Genomic DNA, 12,661 nt, shown 5'->3' with positions numbered 1-12,661 from the left:
GAGGATCTGAGAAGACATCAAGAAAAAATCAGAAGCTCAAAGAGCCAGATCAATAATCATATGCAAGAATCATGATATCATGACTGGGAGGTAATTAGCTTAGGGGGTTAATATAAATTAATATTGCCCAGAAATTGAGGAACAGCATGAAATAAATCTTGGTTTCTCTGTGTGGTTACTGGGGACTAGCAAAGGTAAAGAAATACATCTGCTGAACTAATTCACTATTTACATTTATATTAAAAATAATTCCTTTTGCAAGTCAGCATATCTTTATCATTCCTAACTTAAACACAGCAAGCTGTTCTGCAACTCTGTATTTCTCCGTATGATCTGCTGACACTCTGGATAATCAACTTCTGTTGGAGCTGGCATGGGATTTCTGCCCTCTCTGCATTCCTGGAGGCTGCACAGAGGAAAGACAGCCCAGGCTGCAGCATGCACTCTGGAGCCCTTAAAGCACAGCATGGCTCGTCTGTAAGTGTGAGTGTCACGTCTCCTTGCAAAGCATGTTCACTTAGTAGCTGAGACCTTGGCATTGCTTACAGCAGCCAGTTTCAGGCCACATATTGCTTACATTAGGTTACATATTTCCCAGCATAAAAACCGTCATCTCCTTCCTCGTGGACTTCACGGTCTCCCCTCAGGTCAGTCAGTTCAGAGCTGTTTTCTTCTGTTTGCATTACAGGCCAACTTTCAGTCCACACCATATGTGTCAAAGGCAGCTGGGTGGATCGGACAGAATGGGTTCCTAACTAGCTGTGGGAACAGAGATTTCTTATTTAACTCCTCTTTGCTTTAGTTTCTTTACCTGTAAGATGGGGGATGGATAAAAATGAACCACTTCAAGGAAAGGTCTGTCCTGCAAGGGTTTGAATCTCATTGTCATAGAAACAAAGCTTTCACTTGGAAGGGAAGACAAACGTTTATTCGAGAGCCAGATATGAGTGAGCCAGACCCAGCATCACAAAGCTAGGTTAGTCCTCAGTTCCTGCATGGAAATAGTTCCATGAGGTTTTATAGTAGCAGGATAAATCAAGTCACAGATCTATCAAGGCAACTTGAAAGCTCATTGATGTGCATTGCATAGATGCCAGTCACAGCCAGGTAGACAGTTCTCAGGCATCCTTTGACAGCATTCCTAACCTCCCACTGATGGGGAATAGGGCTTCATTATCACATTCCAAAGCTTTTTCTCTGTTGATGTTAGGGCTGACACACAGTGACAAGGAATGACTATCTGGCTGGCTAAAGATCCCTGTAATACACTTTAAATTAGGCCTTGAACTTGCAACATTCTAATCACTCTATACTTGCTGAATCAGCCCTGGCACATGCATCCTCTTTCCAGGAATTTTCTCTCGCCATCTGGAATGGTCTGTGATGGACCACATGGTGCCTGCTGAGTCTCTGCTTTGGTAACTACTGGAAGGTGGTAAAAACATTATCAGGCAGGGTCTAGCTGCTGGGGCTGTGTGTGCCCTCCTGGGGAACTGGGGGATCCCAGGTACAGCCTATTCTGTCATTCTGAGTGATGAATGTCTTGAGCCTTGCTATGTTGTCCCACCATGTGCCCAAGCAATGGAGCCTGTCACTTTTGGCATAAACCATCCAAAGCCAGGGGCTGAAAGCAGCCTTTGCTCTTTATCAGTTGTCTAGGGGATTTGTTACAGTGGTGGTGGTGGGCATTAACTCAATGAATAAATGTGATCTACAGAGTATGGGGCCATCCCAGAGATTCCTCCCCCCTTTTAATAAATTTTAGCTGCAGGCAGAATCTTTAAAATAAAGCTGGGGACAGAGAGATGGCTTTACCGGTCAGGTGCTTGCTGTGGTGCAAGGACTGGGACCTGGGTTTGGTCCCCCAAACCCAAGGTTTTAAAAGCCAGGCATGGTAGCTTATCCATTTAATCCCAGCATGAGAGAGACAGTGGCTAGTCAACCGAGCTTTCTTGATGAGTTCCAGGCCAGTGAGAGATCCTACCTCAAAAACCAAGGTGGACTACTCCTGATGTAGGAGAAACTGAAAGAGGTAGAGTTGATGCTAGACAGGATTTACTAAATACTTTTGCTTATGCCATTAATTCACACAACGTTAAATTTAGCTAAGAGAGCCCTGGCTCCAAAATGCCCCAGAAATAGGTAGTGTGCTAGCCAGGCAAAACGTAGGACGGCAGGAAGCTAGTGTGTGCTCACCAATATTTACCTCCAGTTAGGCTCCATTCCCAGAATGAAAGGAGTCGGCTCTGCATTCCAACCTGCTATTAGGCCTGTCCCTACAGAACAGAGCATACTTCCAAGGGCAGCTCACGGGGTCAGCGCAGGGTTACAGCAACCATTAAGTCCTGTTCTGCCACTAAGGGTCCTGGGCTCTTATCAGGAAAAGTATAATTCTGCCATGTGGGCAGGATGTGCCCTGGTAACAACTTATTGAAAAGAACACAGCTGCTGTCCTTAAGAAACAAGTCTGGCAGTTTCTCTGCTGTGTCAATCTCCCATCTGCCCAAGTAGCCAGACTTGCAGTCTCCTGTCTCCGTGTAAATGGTTCAAAGTGTAACCTGGAGCCAGGGCATAAAAGAGATTTAAGGATGACAGTGTTTGTGAAATGCATATGCCTAAGGTATATAAATTAGTAATATCTTCTCCTCATGGCTGGCTCCTCTTTGAACATTAGCCAGAGACGGATGGATGCTATATGAAAGAGATTTTACCTTTATTAATCTCTAAGGGTGCAGGGTGATTTCTCACTGGGAAGGCACATTAATTCTAGTACAGAATGACATTTGAGGATGTCCTCTGGCCTAGACACTCACACACCCACACAAGCGTGCACACACACATGCTTGCCCCAGGTGAAGCCGGTGGCTTTGGAGAAAAGGTGCTTGGATACACACATCTATGAGTGTTGGCATGTCTGGAAAGTGCCCTGTCAGGTTTGAGTGCTTTGTGAGCATGGAGGGAGGGGCTGTTCTGAATGAAGGACCCAGGGGAGGTAGAACTCAAATGCTCTTAAAAACAAGACCCTCTGTGTCTTCCCTATTATCTTTTGTCCAGTGTCACTCTATGTGGAGCTTTGAGAGGAAGGAGTTTGGTTTTTCTTTATTCATACCTAGTAGCTTCAGAGAACACTCTCTTAAGTCAGCAACTTAATTTAGACGTAGCCTAACACAATGGGTACATTTGTCTAGAATTAGCAAAGAAGCAATTTGATGATGAATTCAGAATTGCAACAATGTTTCTCGGCTGTGTTGTCACACAGTGTCACACCTGGGTGGAGAACCGCTCACCTGGCAGGTTGGCAGCTTCTCTGCACCTGCACTTTCTTCATCTTTGGAAGGTTTGAAGGTTTAAAGCCTGGCATTGAGGGCTCATTGTTATCTGAGTTTTACCGTCCCATTTGCTTTCCTGTTTCCCAGTTCTCAATGCAGCACCTGTATTTGTTAAATGCTTGCCACTCCTAAATGGACGCTCAGTCCCTTGTTTATCGTATTCTTTCTATTCCCTGGCTTACTTAAATCCACCCTACTTCTGATATCCAAGACAGGAACCTCTTCTTAGTGTTGTTAGAGGATCCATTTCTTAAGTCATTCCTCCTTTCTCCTAAGTTTCTCTGCTATAGTGTGCTTCTGCCTCACCCAAAGTCATGGGGCCAAACTGTCATAGGCTGAAGCCTCTCTAATTGTTTATCAGCTGACTGTCTTAGGTATTCATCATAGCAACAGAAATTCGATGCAATAATAAGATCAATTGCTGTGTTCTCAACACAACTTCTGGGGATTGACCTGATGGAGGAAAGAGGGTAGGAGGAGATGGTACACATATACATAGTCAGAGAAGCTGAGATGGGATGCAGTGGGCTCTGTTACCGAGAAGTGGTAGCTACTCAGGAGCTTGATATGTGTGTTATATACAGTTAAAGAAGGATGCAGGATTGGTACCTATGGATAAACAAGGAAGCAGGTTTAGCAGTCTGAGTAGAAGTCTTTGTATGGAGAAGTCTTCATGTAATAAATAAACATCCAGGCAGAGAGAGCTGTGCTGGACACTTGCTGCACACACACTGAGAACATCCAAAGCTGGACCAGAGGAAGGCTTTGTTATTTTGCTCTGGGTCTGAGGGTACGGTCCTTGATATGGCTGTGTTAGTGTCAAACAATACACGCTGAATCCGTACTTTACTCACTGAGGGCTACCCACAATAAGTAATGAGAGCTGCAAGCTGGTCCACATCAGTGCGTGACAGCGAGTATTCTCAGTGCTTTGTATTTGTTACTTCATGAAACTGCAGGTGGGTTCTACTATTGTTTCCATTTCTCAGCAATTTAATTTTTATCAACGTCTTTGCCAGCTTTAAAGCCATTTGTTTTCCTTTAAGCTTTGTAGCACATTTTCCTCACAATAAGAGAACTTGGATTGTCATCTGGCTGTTTAGGATACAGTAGATACTTAGGCAACAGTTGTTATGGTTACTGATAATTTTCTGGTTTTACTCTGAAGTCTGCTCATTGCCAGGGCTCAGCACCATTTTCTATGCTCTGTAGATACGGACTTCTCTCTCACAAGAAGCTTCTGTCCTATTCAGGTTTTTGTTTTTGTTTTGTTTTGCTTTGTTTTTGTTTTATGAGACAGGGTTTCTCTGTGTAGCCCTGGCTGTCCTGGAACTCACTCTGTAGACCAGGCTGGCCTTGAACTCAGAAATCCGCCTGCCTCTGCCTCCCGAGTGCTGGGATTAAAGGTGTGTGCCCACGCCCAGTCTATTTAGTTTTTTTTTTTTTCCCTAGATGGAAAAACACGTAGGTATTAGAGATAGAGATTCTTTGCCAATCAGATGTTACAAATATTTTCACTTGCACATTGCATTTTTCCTCTCCCCTCCGTTCTTCCCTGTCTCCCCCCACCCTCACCCCATCTCCTTTTCTGCCTCTTCTCTTTTGAGGGAGGACCTTGCTATATAGCCCAGCTTTGCCCCAAATTCAGATCCTCTTGTCTGTACCTTCTGAGTCCCGGAATTGCAGGTTTATGCTGTATCATCTGGTTGGTTCTATTTGTTTATAGCAAAAATTGCATTTCTTTCAGAGTTTGACTAGTGGTGTTATGCACGGGCAAGTTTGTAAGATTATGGAAATCAATCTCCCACCTTGAGTGAAGTCGCAAGTTGTCAAAGAATCAAAGCAATACATTCTCAAACCACAGACAGTTTCTTGTTGTCTGCACTCCTATCTGTTACTCCTATAACCGTGTTTTGCCACTCATGAAGCCACTGGCATTCCAACTACACAACCCACTTCTGTGAAAAGAGTCAACTGAGAACTAACCAGTAGTTTCTAGGTTGGAATACATGTACATACAAATACAGTTGTTTAACCTATTTCAACCATTCTCCCCATAGGAAGAACAGTATTACATCATCTTCCCATGAAAGGCACTCAATTTAAGGTACTTAAGTTGCTGCTGACCATAGTCTGTAATCGTCTGTGAGAATTTGGTGGTAAAGACACCTCACACATCCTCTTGTGTGAGTGTGCTATGGTATTTGATAGGTTATTCCTCTGCTGGTGAACTGAGCCAATTCAAGCCAGATTAGATTACATTAAAGGCAGGTTTATTGGAAAGCTGCACTTGGGCTAGAGAGTTCACTGGACCCCAGAACCAAGGTCAGGGAAGTTGTTGTGGGGAAAAGGGGTGAGGGGAGGGAGAGAGAAAGGGTGAATGCACAGAGAGAAGAGAAGAAGAGGAAGAGGAGGAGGAGGAGGAGAAGGAAGAGAAGGAAGAAGAGAGGAAGAGGAAGAAAATGAGAGAGAGGAATAGAAGGAGGAGGGAGGGAGGGAGGGAGGGAGGGAGAAAGAGAGCACAGAATGCCTGGATTATATAGGGAAGGTTGGGGGCAGGGTATGCCAGGTAGGGACTGAGGGATGCTGGGAGAACCTGGAGGCCAGTCTGCTTTGGTATATAAAATATGCACCTCAGTCCGTTGTCCCTGGAGTCCAAAACCAAACAGTAATATATGGTTGTATCTTGCTCAAATTCTTATGTTGATTCCTAATTTGAGATTAAGATCTTGGGAGGAACTCCAATCCTCTTGATTAGAACTGGTTGATCTCTTGACTGTCAACATTTATGTGCAGGCCAGGAAGCTAGCCCTTAGTGAACACCGGCTCTGGTGGCACCTTGAACCTGTGTCCAGAATGGTGAGAAGTGTCTTCTTTTAATACACACAGCATATGCTGTTTTTGTTATAGCAACCCAGGCTAAAACATAGTGGAAGTCAGAATTCTAAGATGATTTTCAGGATTTCAATCCCCTGTACATCTCTCACACTTAAGTGGGGATGGATCCTTAGGCTATGTTTTGGGCCAAATGTTACTAAGATTCCTACAACCCTGATCACATTACATGATATAAGACTGTGTCCCTGCAGGCAGGATGGACACTGGAACCAGAAGATGGCCATGTAGGAGTTATGCAATGGAGCAAGCAGGTTGAGGTATGTTCCATGGTTGACAGCCAGTGAGAGAATGGGAGCTTCCGAGCTACACAGACATAGCAAACAAATTCTGCTTTTGATAATAACTCTACTCCCACAGTTTCTGTTATTTAAATTGAGTTGGCAAGTGTCAGTGCGCTGCAGGAGACCCTGAGCTCTAGAAGGCAATCCAGGCCACTCAAGGTACACCTCGAGACCATAGAGAAACCAGTTCTACCATGCCCAGATTCTTGACCTTAAAAAGGCAATGAATGAGTGTGCTCTGTAACCTTTAACTGGATGGTACACTTTTGACTTGGAGACAGAAAACTAATGTGCACTTGAAGAAAATATTTCATATGATTAACCTCTTACAGCTGTCTTTAGTTTTCAATCTTTACAAATTTCACTTTCCTGTGTAAGCATGGATGTTTAGAAAGCATTACTTTTAATTTGTAAGAAAAATCTTCAGGGAAAAGAGAGAGTGAAGTTTTTTTTTTTTTTTTTTTTTTTTTTTTGAGACAGGGTTTCTCTGAGTGAAGTTTTTCCAGTGACACAAAGGAGACAGGGATGTAGAGGTGCAGATGTCATGTGGGATTAGGTTCTGGACTTGTGGGAAGGCACAGAAGAATCTGACAGCACACTGCCACTTGCTAACTCAAAACAAAAACGATTATGCAGGTCTAATATTCAAAGAGTTCTATATTCCACATAAATGTAAAATTATTTATTTCTATTTTGAATATTCATGTAAAGGAGTTTTTTTCATAATTGAAGGATATAACTTCATTATTTTATTTTTGAAGACAGAATTATTTATTTCAGTACATATCTCTTTGGTTTTTTTTCAATAATTTATCTTTTATATAGTTTATATTGGGATCACAGGCCTTCCTCCTCTTGTCCCAGTCCCACCCCTATAAATTCTTCTTCCATTATCTCCTTCCTTTCTCTTCAGAGTAGGGGAACCTAACTTTGCATACAATCCCAGCCTGGAACAACATCAGAACTAGGCACATCCTCTACTGATGCCCCATCAGGCCGTCCGGGTAGGAGAGGGGGATCCAAAGGCAGAAGACAGAGTCCAGGACAGCCCCTGCTCTAATTGTTAGGGGTCCCACGTGAAGACCAAGATGCACATCTGCTACAAATGTGTAGGGGGGCTAGGCCAAGCCACTGAGTACTCTTTATTTGGTCTCTATGAGCCCTCATAGGCATTGCTTAGTTGACTTCATAGGTCTTCTTGTAGTATCCTTGACCCCTGCAATGTGTTCACTTCTATTCTACAAGATTCTCAAAGCTCCACCTGATGTTTGGCTGTGGATCTCTTGCTTCTATTTCCATACACTGTTGGATGAAGGCTCTCAAGAGACAGTTAAGCTAGGTTTCTGTCTGCAAGCATAGCTGAGTATTATTAATCGTATCCACGATTGGCTCTCTTACATGGCATGGGTCTCAAATTAGAGCAGTCATGGGTTGGCTCTTGTCTCAATCTCTGCTCCATCTTTATCCCTGTTCATCTTGCTAGTAGAACAACTTTTGGGAGAAATGTTTTTGTAGGCTTAGATTTTTTAAAAAAATGCAATACTGTTTATTTAACTTCAGAAACATTTCAGCATTCTAAACATACCAAAAAATAACAGAATGTTGCAAATTGCGTTTAGGTCCAGAGGGTTCTTGAACTTCCATTGATGCAGTAGTTCTTTGCTTTGCTGACAACGATGAGATCTACAGTTTCTTTAAAAAGTTAAAAAACTGCACTTAACTAAAGAAAAAACTCCAAACACTTCTCATGCCAGCTGACCCCTCCCCCCTTTCCACAACTAAGAATGTCAGCAGAATGCTATGCCACTATATACAAAAACAGGACAACCTGAAGCTACATGGATGCCCACCGCAGTATCAGCAGGTCCAGCCTCACAGTGCCTGCCCTGAGCTACGGCCTCTCCAAAGGGCATCTTCTGCTCACAGCCTCCACACAAACAAGGAGCATCAAGAATCCATCTGGGTTGTTTTGTTCTCTTTACAAACTATAGATATGTGCAGCTGACAACTCAGGATTGCTAGCCAACAACCATACAGTTAACACGACCTAACACAGTGAGAACAAAATGCCAGAAACATCTTCAATTGCCTTGTCACACCAACAGCAAAGTGCACTGAGTGAGGAGGACGTGAGAGTGTCTTTTCAATTTAAAGATGTTCAGAGCTATGTACAACTTTGATACAGTTTCAGGGCGCTCCGGACACCCACGGCCACTTCCTGTAACCCACTGACACTTTGAGAAACTACAATATGATCGTGGTCAAATTTTGTAATTAAACCTAACAAGGGCAATAGACACGACTCAAGTAAGAGATGTGTCAATCACAGCGCTCTCTTACTCGAAGGTATTCACAAGGAGACAGAGTTTTTATTCATCTTCCTCCTCCTCTTCCTCTTCTTCCACCTTTTCCCAGGCAAGTTTAGCAGGACCCTTGGCACCATCAAACTTCCCTTTAGACTTATAGTCAGCAACATCCTTCTCATACTTCTTCTTCAGCTTTGCTGCCTTGGTGATGTAACTGTCACCAAGTCACTTGGTGACTTTTCACTGTCACTTAAGTTATTCCACATCTCACCCAGCTTTTTTGCCACATCTCCAATAGAGATGCCAGGGTTTGTGGATTTGATCTTGGGTTGGAATTCAGAGCAGAATAAGAAAAATCCAGATGGAGGTCTTTTGGGGGCATTTGGGTCCTTCTTCTTCTTGCCTCCTTTAGCTGGTCCATAATCTTTCATCTCCCGATCAACGCGTACTTTATCTGCCTTTGCCATTTCATCAAACTTTGATTTCTCTTTGCTAGACATGGTCTTCCACCTCTCAGAGCACTTCTTGGAAAAACTTTGCAAAATTGACGGGAACCTCTGGGTTTTTCTTCTTATGTTCTTCCCTGCACGTCTGCACGAAGAAGGCATAAGCAGACATCTTGCCCTTTGGTTTCTTGGGGTCACCTTTAGCCATCCTGACTGTATTGTTCACTAGTCTGGGAAGCACAGGGCATGATGTGCGGCTCAGAGCTCCCCAGCCTCGCGCTAGCTGCCAAGTTGTTAGCACTGGTCTGTCAGCGCTGTTAGCATTAGGTTGCCAAGTCCACAGGTTGTCAGCTATCTCAGGAATATCTCGGGAAGACAGGTTCAGCCTCTCAGCAGCAGCAGCAGCAGTGTCTTGGAGAAAAGCAGCAGCAGGTGACAGAACAATAGAACCATCTAGATCGGTAGGAATAGACCAACCCACGGTGGTCTCATTCACAGTTGTAGCCGCCTGCGGCCATACTAACTGGGTTCCTGAGTGGGAGACTGAGTGTTCGTCCTGAAGGGCAGGAATATCCTAAAAGGGAATAGGCTGCGAAAGGAAATTGAGCCTAGACAAGACTCTGATCAAGGCTCGAAGTTTAATAACCGAACTCTGTTTAAGTAACATGGAAAAAATCCCAGCCCCCTCTTTTAGTCTTTTGAAGTTGCCGGCGGAGGTCTGATCGTAGGCGGGTCCAAGGGATCGTAGGTGGGTCTGAGGATCGAGGTGGGGATGAGTGACTGCTGATTTAAGCGGTCCAAGGATGCTGCATTCTGGGAGATCTGAGGTGGTCCTCTCGGTAGGCGGTGGAAACACAGCAACTCTCTGGTATGCCTATGCGCCTGTCGGGGGCTGCTGTTTTGAGGGAGAGTGATTAGTGGAGGTGGGAGACCCCAACAGGAGACAGGAGCTCTATGGGAGAAAACGGCAAGAGAAATAATGGAGGCCAAGATGTATTTTTCTGATCAAAGTTTACTAAGAGTCTGTGCTTATATAGGGGGGAGGCCCATCCCCTGCAGATCTATTCTTGAAGCCTGTGGCCAGCCTGTAGGCGATGTGCCAGATGTTGTCTGTGGATCTGCCGGATTCTGTCTCTGGAATATCTCAAGGGCCTCAGCAGGTAGCAGTGTCTTGGAGAAGAGCAGCAGCAGGTGACAAAACAATAGAGCCATCTAGGTCAGAAGGCTCCACTCCAGGTGGTCTCATGCTCAGTGGCAGCAAGGTCAAAGTCAGTCTGTTCAAGGCTGGGAAGGCTACACACAGTGGCAGCAAGGTCTGAAGCAGCCTGCTCAAGCCTGGGGGAGGCTACAGGTTGTTCTTACATCCTTTCTAAATGTCATGTGGTCTTTCAGACATCCCCTCTAGGGAAATACCACATGTCCCCTTCCAGGCTGCTTTCAGAATGATACCATTCATCTACTTCAGTGAAACACCCTCTTCACAGGACAGTTTCCAGAGAAACATCACAGAACACAACTGAGTCTCCAAAGAAACCAGAAATATCCACTTCAGGGTTTGTGGGTGGGTTGATGTCCCCCTCCTTTCTTTGAAAGTCCTGCTTGGTTACAGGAGGTGACCATTTCAGACTCTTTATCAACCAAAGATAGGAATCTCAGCTAGCGTCAACCATAGACACCTAGTAGTTTCCCCAGTCACAGGTCTTGAGCTACTCCCAGAAATGCTCCCCACCAATTTTCACTCTTACTCCTAGTACACTCCCATCCTGTGCTCCGTATCTGATCCCCATCCCTGTTCCCCTTCTCATACCCTCTCCCACCCTATCCCCTCTCCTCATCTACATCCCAAGATTATTTTGTTTTCTCTTCTGAGTGAGATTCAGATATCCTCTCTTGAACCTTCCTTATTACCCAGTTTCTTCAGATCTATGGATTCTAGAATTGTGCATGGTTATCCTACACTTTATGGCTAATGTCCATTTATATGTGAGTACAATCCATAAGCGTATTTTGGGGTCTGAGTTATCACACTCAGGTTGATATTTTCTACTCCCATCTATTTGCCTGAAAATTGCATGATGTCTTTGCATTTAATATCTGAAGAATATTCCATTATGTAGATGTACCACATTTTCTTTATCCACTCTTCAGTCAAGGGACATTTAGGATGTTTCCAGTTCTGGGCTATTACAAATATAGGAACTGGACTGGAGAGATGGCTCAGTGGGTAAGAGCACCCGACTGCTCTTCTGAAGGTCCAGAGTTCAAATCCCAGCAACCACATGGTGGCTCATAACCATCCGTAACAAGATCCGACGCCCTCTTCTGGAATGTCTGAAGACAGCTACAGTGTACTTACATATAATAAATAAATAAATCTTAAAAAAAAAAGAAAAAAGAAAATATTAAAAAAAAAAAACAAATATAGCAACTATTAACATAGTGATCAAGTGTCCCTGTGGTGTAGTGGGGCATCTTATAGGTATTTTCTAGGAGTGGTATAGATGAGTCCAGGGTAACTATTTCTGATTTTTTGAGAAACTTACTGTAGTGGCTATTCCTGGTTGTCAACTTGACTATATCTAGAATGAACTACAATCCAGAATTGGAAGGCTCACCAGTGATCCTAATCTGGAGGCTCGGAGATACAAGTTTCTGACCTGGATCTTGGAATGGAGATCTTGAGACATAGTGGCTGTGAATTCCAGAAGATTAACACAGGGAGATCTCTGAGTTCAAGGTAATTTGGGATTAAAGGCGTGCTGGCACACAATTGATTTCCAGGATGGTTGAAGAATTTTGCACTCCTACCAGTAATGGAAGAATGTTTCTCTTGCTTCATATCCTTACCAGCATATGCTGTCACTAGAGCTTTTGATCTTAGCCATTCTAACGATTTTAAGATGAAATCTCGGAGTCATTTTGATTTGTGTTTACCTGATGACTAAGAATTTTAAACAATTCTTTAAGTACTTTGGAGTCATTTGAGAATCCTCTGTTGAGAATTCTGTTTAGTGCTGTACATCTTTCTTTCTTTCTTTCTTTCTTTCTTTCTTTCTTTCTTTCTTTCTTTCTTTCTTTCTTTCTTTCTTTCTTTCTTCTTCCTTTTTGTGGAACATGATTTTAATATTTTCAACTGTTAATATTCAACAAACAATAATTATTTTAAGATATATTTCATTGCTATGTCTCCCTTTTCATTTCTGATTTTATTATTTTGGATATTGTCTCTGTGCCCTCTTGTTAGTCTGGCTAAGNGTTTATCTATCTTGTTGATTTTTCTCNAAGAAACAGCTCCTGGTTTTGTTGATTCTTTGTATAGTACTTTTTGTTTCTATTTGGTTGATTTCAGCCCTGAGTTTGATTATTTCCTGCCCTGTACTCCTCTTGGGTGTATTTGCTTC

General features: G+C 43.4%; 1 long non-coding RNA gene and 1 pseudogene across 1 annotated transcript in view; one reads left to right on the top strand and one right to left on the bottom strand.

The window, feature by feature from the left end:
- LOC110320170 overlaps positions 1-12,661 on the top strand; it is a 27,839-nt gene continuing 15,178 nt past the window's right edge. Inside the window, exons 1-2 of the long non-coding RNA XR_002380446.1 lie at positions 1-90; positions 263-477. This is a non-coding gene — a long non-coding RNA (uncharacterized LOC110320170). The remainder of the gene's footprint in view (positions 91-262; positions 478-12,661) is intronic.
- On the bottom strand, positions 8,878-9,478 carry LOC110320168 (annotated as a pseudogene).

This window comes from Mus pahari, chromosome 4, assembly GCF_900095145.1.
Source record: "Mus pahari chromosome 4, PAHARI_EIJ_v1.1, whole genome shotgun sequence".
NCBI classification, from domain to species: domain Eukaryota; kingdom Metazoa; phylum Chordata; class Mammalia; order Rodentia; family Muridae; genus Mus; species Mus pahari.
The sequence above is the reverse complement of the archived record's forward strand: the minus strand, read 5'-3'. Positions and strand labels throughout refer to the sequence as shown.